The sequence below is a fragment of the Cupressus sempervirens genome, chromosome 5 (genome assembly GCF_028749045.1).
Source record: "Cupressus sempervirens isolate cs-2001-9-10 chromosome 5, ASM2874904v1, whole genome shotgun sequence".
Lineage (NCBI taxonomy): Eukaryota > Viridiplantae > Streptophyta > Pinopsida > Cupressales > Cupressaceae > Cupressus > Cupressus sempervirens.
In genome coordinates this window covers 63,766,695-63,775,539 of record NC_143122.1, presented here as the reverse complement: position 1 = coordinate 63,775,539, position 8,845 = coordinate 63,766,695, and positions in this window count along the sequence as shown.

The following is an 8,845-nucleotide window of genomic DNA, read 5'->3' as shown; positions in this document are numbered from 1 at the left end:
CAATGATGCAGCCAAAGATGTCTTCTTCCTCTTTCCCCTCCTTGATGATGATGGTGGAGGAGTCCCTCTAGCACTTGCACTCAACTGATTGGAATGATATAACTCTTCATCAATATCTGGTTGGCTATCAAGAGGTGTACCACAATTGGTATCATCCTCATCAAGCACATTAAATGCATCGTTCATAGGGTGCCCTTCTTCAGCATCAAGGGGTTTTGTAGATGTGAACCCTTCAGCAATGTCATTACCGACAATTACAGCCAACTCATTGAAATATTGAAAAGGTGACCTCTTATACATTTTTGCATTTTTGAATTCTCTCCTCTACATATAAGCATTAATAGATGGATTAGGTTGTAAGTTTTTCATTATTAAAATAAGAAGGGAAAATTTCTTCAATGAAAGGAGTACAAAGATCACCCTACCTTCAAAAGGTCATCCCACACTGAATCCTCAGCATCAACAGTTTGAGTTTCTTCATTCCAAGCTAACCCACTTGTATTTTTCAAGTCCTTCATTACTTTATATCCTACTTTCCATGTTTTTAGCTTATTCTTAAAATGATCTTGTAACAGATTCGAGTTCATCGCCGCATTGAATGTCCTCTCTATCGCAGTCCACGCCTCTTTTTTAAACCCACCTTCACCTTTCCGTCCGAGATGGACTTGTTCAAGGAGCAAGTCTAAAAACTTGCGTTCCATCGATTTTGTCCACTTTTTTTCTTCTTTGAAGAAGAAGATTTGTTGCTTACAGCGAGGGATCCATCTATATCACTCAAAGTAATCGGAGAACACATCTGATTCACATGATCAGATCTGTCCATGCTCATCATGAGCTCGGTATATGCCATTGTGTACTCCTTCCTGTATTTCATTTAAATTTGAAGTAGAAAATCTTTAACTATCAATTTGCAATACGTCATAATGGAACAAGGCTAACATATTGAATAGGTAAACGTATTACGATTTAAAGTAATCATATGACTGAAATTGAAAGTTATTGCTCTTTAAATTTAAATAGAATGCAGCAAGTAGTAACATCCGAAAAATAGGATTTTCAACGAATTCGTTGTTCTCTTCTTACTAGTGGGCTTATGATCTTCATCATTTGGTACTCCTTGTTGTATTTCATTTAAAATTGAAGATGATAAACTTTAAATATCATTTTTTAATACATCCTAATGCAATGAGGCTAACATTTAATAAACTTGAAAGAATTTAACTGAAGATGATACACATTTTAAGCAATAATTGATGATAACACATCAACATCAAAAAAACTACCAGTAAGACAAAATGGTGATATCAATGGCAAGTAAATAGTCATGAGCCCCATTATGAAGCATGTTATTGTACTTTCTCAATGCAAAGATGTATAATAATTGTGCTTTCTTGCATTTAAATCAATGTAATCTATATTTCAAGTTGAATTGTGTATTGCAGATATGATCAACAATTTTTGTACATAATGTAGGTGTGAAATTGAAAGTTAATGTTCTTTTTATTTAATTAGAATCTAGCAAAGACTGATATCAGAATAACGAAATCAAACACCATCATTGTATATGCATACATCAATTTAATCATATAAAGCACATTGCCTTCTAATAAATCATTTATTCTCGAGATCTATAATCTTCCCACATCCTATTTGCTATATCTTCTCAAAATTGGGCCCACTCATTTCTATCCTCCTGAGACAACCCATATGTCTCAAGTAGTGGCACCTCTATCCCATCACGATCATCTTCCTCTTCAATAGCTTCTTCCGATGGAAGGCCATCCTCTATCATAATGAAATTGTGAAGTATGCAACATGCTAAAACAATATAGGATTGTGTCATGATATCATAAGACGTTGCATGTCTTAAGATTGGAAAACACTGCTTCAGAATACCAAATGTACGTTCTACTGCATTTCTAAGAGAGGAGTGTCGATGGTTGAAAAACTCATGTGCAGAGTTTATTGGGTTTTCTCTTGACCACTCTTTCAAGTGGTAGCGTGTACACCGATAAGGAGCGAGAAATCCAGGTGCATTTGGATATCCAACATCCACGAGATAATATTTTCCTATATAAAGAAAGTATATTGTCAATACTTGAACCATTTAGCATAACCTTGAGTATATTAAAATGTGATTTGGCTTACTAGGGGGAACTACAAGTGGATCTGATCTGGATAGAGCTGAGGCTAGAACACGGCTATCTGCAGCAGAGCCTTCCCAACCAGCAAGGCAATACTGAAACTTACAATCAAAGGAGCAGACACCCATAAAATTTTGCGATAGGTTCCCTTTTCTATCACGATATTTACCCTGTATGTCGACATCAACTCGCACTGGAATATGGGTACCGTCGATGGCTCCAATGCAATCCTGTGGGATATGATACACTGATCAAATGTATGCTCAAGTAATAATAAGATAAGGACAACATTCTAGACAATAAACTTGTAATAATGTGTGATTTACCTTGAAGAATGGTTCAAAATGATCCTTCCCACTAATTTCAGGAGGAGTGCCTGGACTAGGTGGTATGAAGTAATCTCTGTGAAGGGCTAAGATAGCCATCAAAACCTTGTGGAAGTACCGACTGACTGTCTCTCCTGAGTGCCCAAAGTTATGGGCAATCTTGCAGTTCCTTAGATTGTGCCCAAGGGTGTGGAGGAACATCACTAGTTGTTCCTCTAACTTCAAGTTGATCGTATCTCTCAAGCTTCCTTTCAGCCTCAGAATACGAGCTAGAGAAAAGAAGGCTGCCCTACTCATCCGAATCTGATCATGACAATCCACCTCATTCGAATGAATAATGTCTCTATAAAAGGAATTTCCTTTTCTTTTTTGTTTACCCATTTGACTACCTTCTCGGGCTACCAGTACTTTGGCTATGCCAACAAAAGCAAAAAGAATTGTGAGAATGCGGGTGTATGTGGTCTTCCTAACTATGCTTTCTTGGACCTCTATACTCTCCATAGGATCCATCAGTGACTTGAAAGGTGGACAATTTAAACACTATCAGTTATGAAATATCAACTATCACCTATCGAGATACAACATGATTATTTGCTAGCCTCATTGCATTAAGAAATCAATTATTTATTCAAATACAACAAGGAGTACCAACTACCGAGGATCATAAGCCCATAAAGAACAAATTACAATGTGTCATTATACTCCATGTAATCTATCTATACCAATGAAAGCATAATATTGATTCCATTTGTCTATATGTATACACACATGTATGTATATATGTATGTGCACACACATGTATGTATGCATGTATGTACGTACACACACACATGTATGTATGCATGTACGTACATACACACACATGTATGTATGTGTGTATGTACATACACACACATGAATGTATGTATGTATGTATGCATGTATGTATGTACACACACACACACATGTATGCATGCATGTACGTAGACACACACATGTATGTATGCATGCATGTACGTACACACACAAGTATGTATGTGTGTACGTACATACACACACATGTATGCATGCATGTACACACATGTGTAAATGTACAAACACATGTATGTATGTACACATACACATGTACAAACTATAACTTGAATTTGGGCTTTTATGAATGTGTTTTAATAAATCGTCGGGTCCGCTGAAACTAAGGCTCGTCTTTTAGAAGATGAAAAGTAGCATAGTTGGCAATGGGAATAGAGTTTCTTTCTGCATTGATCTATACATAGTTTGAAATCATGGCTTTTATCTATACATAGTTTATGACCTCATAAGTATGTTGAATGATTTTGCATGGATCAATACATACTTGATATATCCATAGTTTAGTTGTTCATTTCATTGGCATGATTCACTTTGATTAATGGTATTGCATTGATCTCTCACATCACTATACTGGAACTCATTGGACTATTTTGCTAAACAGATTTGAACCATGATAAACTATGTATAGGTCAACTATGTATAGATAAAAGCATGATTGCCATGTTTTGCTATTATGATTGGCACTATAATATATACAGGTAATCACATGATCACATACTGGAATTCATTATTGAGCACATATTGAGCACATATTGATTATGTATAGATAAAAGCCATGATTGCCATTGATCTATACATAGTTTATGATTTGGCTCTATTTAATGGTATTGCATTCATCTCTCACAGCAGTACACTAGAACTCATTACTAGCAAGAAACTATTACAAAGTTTAGTTGTTCATTTCAACTGGTATTGATCTCTCACAACACTATACTGAAAGTCATTAGTGAGCATATATTGACTATTTTGTCAAACAGATTCTAAACAAACTGTTACAGCATATATTGGACTATTTTGCTAAACAGATTTGAACCATGATAAACTACGTATAGGTCAACTATGTATAGATAAAAGCCATGATTGCCATGTTTTGCTTGATTGGCACTATGATATATACAAGTAATCACATGAGCACACACTAGAATTCATTATTAAGCACATATTGAGCACATATTGATTATGTATAGATAAAAGCCATGATTGACATTGATCTATACATAGTTGATTCATACATAGTTTATGACTTGACTCTATTTAATGGTATTGCATTCATCTCTCACAGCAGTATACTAGAACTCATTACTGGCAAGAAACAGTTAGAAAGTTTAGTTATTCATTTCACTGGTATTGATCTCTCACAGCACTATACTGGAATTTATTAGTGAGCACAAGTTTATGACTTGGCTCTATTTAATGGTATTTCATTCATCTCTCACAACAACATACTAGAACTCATTACTGGCAAGAAATTGTTACAAAGTTTGGTTGTTCATTTCACTAGTATTGATCTCTCACAACACTATAGTGGAATTTATTAGTGAGCACATATTGACTATTTTGCTAAACAGATTTAAAACAAACAGCCAGAAACTGTTACAAAGTTTAATTTTTCATTTCACTGGTATTGATCTTTCACAGCACTATACTCAAATTTATTAGTGAGCACATATTGACTATTTTAAAAACAGATTTGAAACAAACAGTTACCACATATATTGACTATTTTAAAAACAGATTTGAAACAAACAGTTACGTTTGAATGAACCAAAAAAACTTAAAAAAATCTAGTATGCAAAGGTGGGTGTGAGAGGAGAACCGTTTACCGCCGCCGCTATTCAAAGTGGAGAAGAGAAATCACTGAAAATGCCACGGCCACACGCCACGGCCACAGAAAACCCACAAACCAGAAACCCTCGTAAACCACGGCCACAGAAAACCCACAAGCCCAACAAACGCAACAAACCAGAAACCCTCGCCTTTGCACAATAGAGCACGAAAACAATACAACTGTCATCTTCCAAAAAACTCAATTTGTTCTTCCAAAAACCTAAGGCGAATTTGGCGGACCCGACGATTTATTCAAACGCATTCATAAAAACCGAAAACCTGGTTTTCATTTCAACTTCCACCTATTTCTTGGAAGAAATTTCTTCCAATTTTTGAGCGAAATTGGCAGACGAAACCCGAAATCGGGTTATGCGTTTGATGAACCAAACGCCACCGTTTTCTTCCATAACCCGATTTTGGCACTGAAAACCCTATTCCGCGCCCGGTATTCCCGTAACCAAATGGGGCTTAATGAAAGCTCGGCTAACTACATTATGGTTTTAATAGTAAATGCCACGAGGAATTCCTAACCACCTTTGAAACCATAAATACAACACCGCAGTTTCACATAATCTATCAAATATGGTGTTGAAACTCCATTGACATGGAACGATAACCAACTAAACCCAAGTACAAAACTATAAGACAAAGAACAACATTTAATAAGCCACTATATTTTATAAGTCAAAATGTTTACAATAGTATGCATGGCGGCTTTCTGGCTAAAGGCCAGAGAGCTGATTCTTCACTCACACTTCTTTACTCTTTTTCTGCCTTCCAGCTATCTCATCGGTTCTTCCTTTCTATTCCCCACCATCTCAATTACATAGAGATGTCTATTGAAGAAGATCTTTGACAGTTACAACCGTCCACTTCCTTCCTATTTGGTTGCATTCTTCTTGCTTTAATGAGATGAATCCCATTATCAAGATTCTTGAGTGGTTAGGAACTTAATGTCTCGTCATAGCCACTTTAACGAATGCATTGTGTTGTCTAATAATAGACAATCATAAATGGTTACAAATGCTATTTTAATACATTGTAATGCAGATTTAAGTGCTTTAACCATTTCTTAGACAAGGTTTTAGAAAATTCTCAAATGCTCAATAGTCAAGGGTTTGAACAATCTAGAGCCTCCTTCAGCCGGTTTTAAAAACTAGGTTTGAGCTACAATAGAATCATAGTCCTTTCTATCACCATATAGGCGTTCTACTTCCTCATATGTCTAGGGCTCATAAGGTTCTTTGTGAGGAATTTTTAGAGCTAAACTGACACTAGCCATGTTTATCCTAGCCAACACCTCTCCAGAAGCCTGGTGCTGGGGTCATAATCATTTGCACATTCAACAATCAATTTTGGGCACTCTATGGCTGATGGGAAGGTGGTGGCTTCAAGTAACCCACTACTGGCTAACTTCTGATATATGGGTCCAGACTGAACATTTTTCACCCACTTGACTATATCATCTAGGTTTTTATTTACCAAGAAAGTATCCCAAGTTTTAGGGAGGGAACTCGAGAGGTATGGTTTTTCTAGCTTAGGCATCTTAGGGTGGAACAACGTCATGGTTTAATTTGAAAGATGAAGATTTATAGAGATAAACTAAATCACTTCAATGAAAACTAGGCACAAAAATGACAAAGTAGAGGATAATACACTTACCATTCTTGATAGAGCTCAACCTTCCACTTCTCTTGCTTACCAATCGACACTGAGGGCTCAAAATGATTGAATGAGTAATTATACAAGCTATATGGGTAATTGTAGGAAATAATTTCTTGAAAATCTCAAGACAGATATGAGTGGGCTGAAGTATTTATAACAAGTGTGTTGCCTATACCTAACAAGACTCACAAGGTTGTTTGCAATTAATGCCCATCAAATCCACACGTAGCTCTACATCTTATTATATCACAAAATCTAAACGCCACCTTTTCCCATAAAAGTAATTGTACTTCAGCACAATTTTTCATAGCTGTCATATTTATTGCCTTTCATGTCTTCAAGATCGCCACTAGGTGAGACCCATTTCTTGCCTCACAAATGAGTTCATGATTTATTAATATACAACCTATGAGAAAACAAGAAAACATCAGAAAACCATGAAGTTGAGGTTGACGTTGAAGTTTTGAATCAACTTCTACTTCAACTTCAACTTCGAGAATATGAACTTGGGCCAACGGGTAAAGACCTTGCCAGAGTGATGAAAAGTGGGTGGAGCTGAACTTGAACTTGAAGTAGGTTAAAACTTCAAGTTTGACTTCAAGTTACAAAAAGGACTCTTTGCTAACAATATTGCACATTGCGAAAAAGTGTAGGGTAACAATATGATTATTTACTGATAATTTTTATGATATTTGAATGTAGGTACATCATGAAGAGTAGTCATGCATGAAGATAAAAACTAAATAAGAAACAAAATGAAGAAAAATCTACTCTATTTTTGGTACTACAATTTTTGATAGTTGTGTATTGATGTAATAATGATGAAACACTTGAGATAATGTAAATATAATTTTTTTGATTTAATGTAACAAACAAGGATGTTTTTACTTAATGTAAGTAATGTGGAGGGACCTAAAAAATGATGATTTTACTTAATACTAATACCAAAATTTCTCTATGCCCAATGCCAAAAATTTGAGGCAGCTAAAAAATAATGTTTTTACTTAATACTAACCCTAGTGACACCATTGTTCCCACTATGGAGAGTGTACAATGTTCATGACCACCCCATACTGAAGAGTCTCCAAGGTGCTCTAAGTGCATTTGGAGGTCAATCTTTCAAGGGCCATAACTCAAAGTTCATGGTGTAGGGCCCATTTTCCGTTGCACCAAAAGCCATGACTGTTAGTGAACATGGAACACCACATAATTTGTCGTTGCACCAAAAGCCATGACTGTTAGTGAACATGGAACACCACATAATTAACCACCTGCGGGCAGGGGAGCGCGTCGCATCACCCAACAATCTCCCCCTTGGGGACTGATCAGGCTCCACACTAAACAACAATCTCCCACTTGAGGACTGATCAGGTAGCAATGCAACTACCGCATGGGGCTCCCACTGGATCAAACCACCCTGGACTCTGCTGTTCTTTTATTCACATTTAGTCTAAAAGACCAACTAAAGCTGAAGAGGAGTTCAGCTTCTCCCTTGTGACAACCTTTGTCAACATATCTGTTGGATTTTCATTGGTATGTATCTTCTCCAGCTTTAACTGTCCATCCTCCAAAACTGACCGAATGAAATGGTACCGCAACTGTATGTGTTTGGTCTTAGAATGCAGAGCTGAATTCTTAGCAAGATGAATGGCACTCTGACTATCTGTGAACAAAAAATTATCCTTCTGAGGATGTCCCAATTCTTCCAAGAAGAACTGAAGCTATATCATCTCTTTGGCAGCCTCTGTAGCAGCAACATACTCTGCCTCTGTAGTGGAGAGAGCATTAATCTTCTGTAGCCTAGAAACCCAGCTCACGGCTACCCCACCAACAGTAAAGACATAACCTGTAGTACTCCGCCTGGTATCAATATCCCCAGCCAAATCTGAGTCAACATAGCCCTATAAATCAGTAGTAGAGCCCCCAAAGTGTAAACACTTATTGGATGTTCCTCTCAAATATCTGAGAATCCACTTGACAGCATTCCAATGCTCAAAACCTGGATGACTCATATACCTGCTAACGACTCCCACT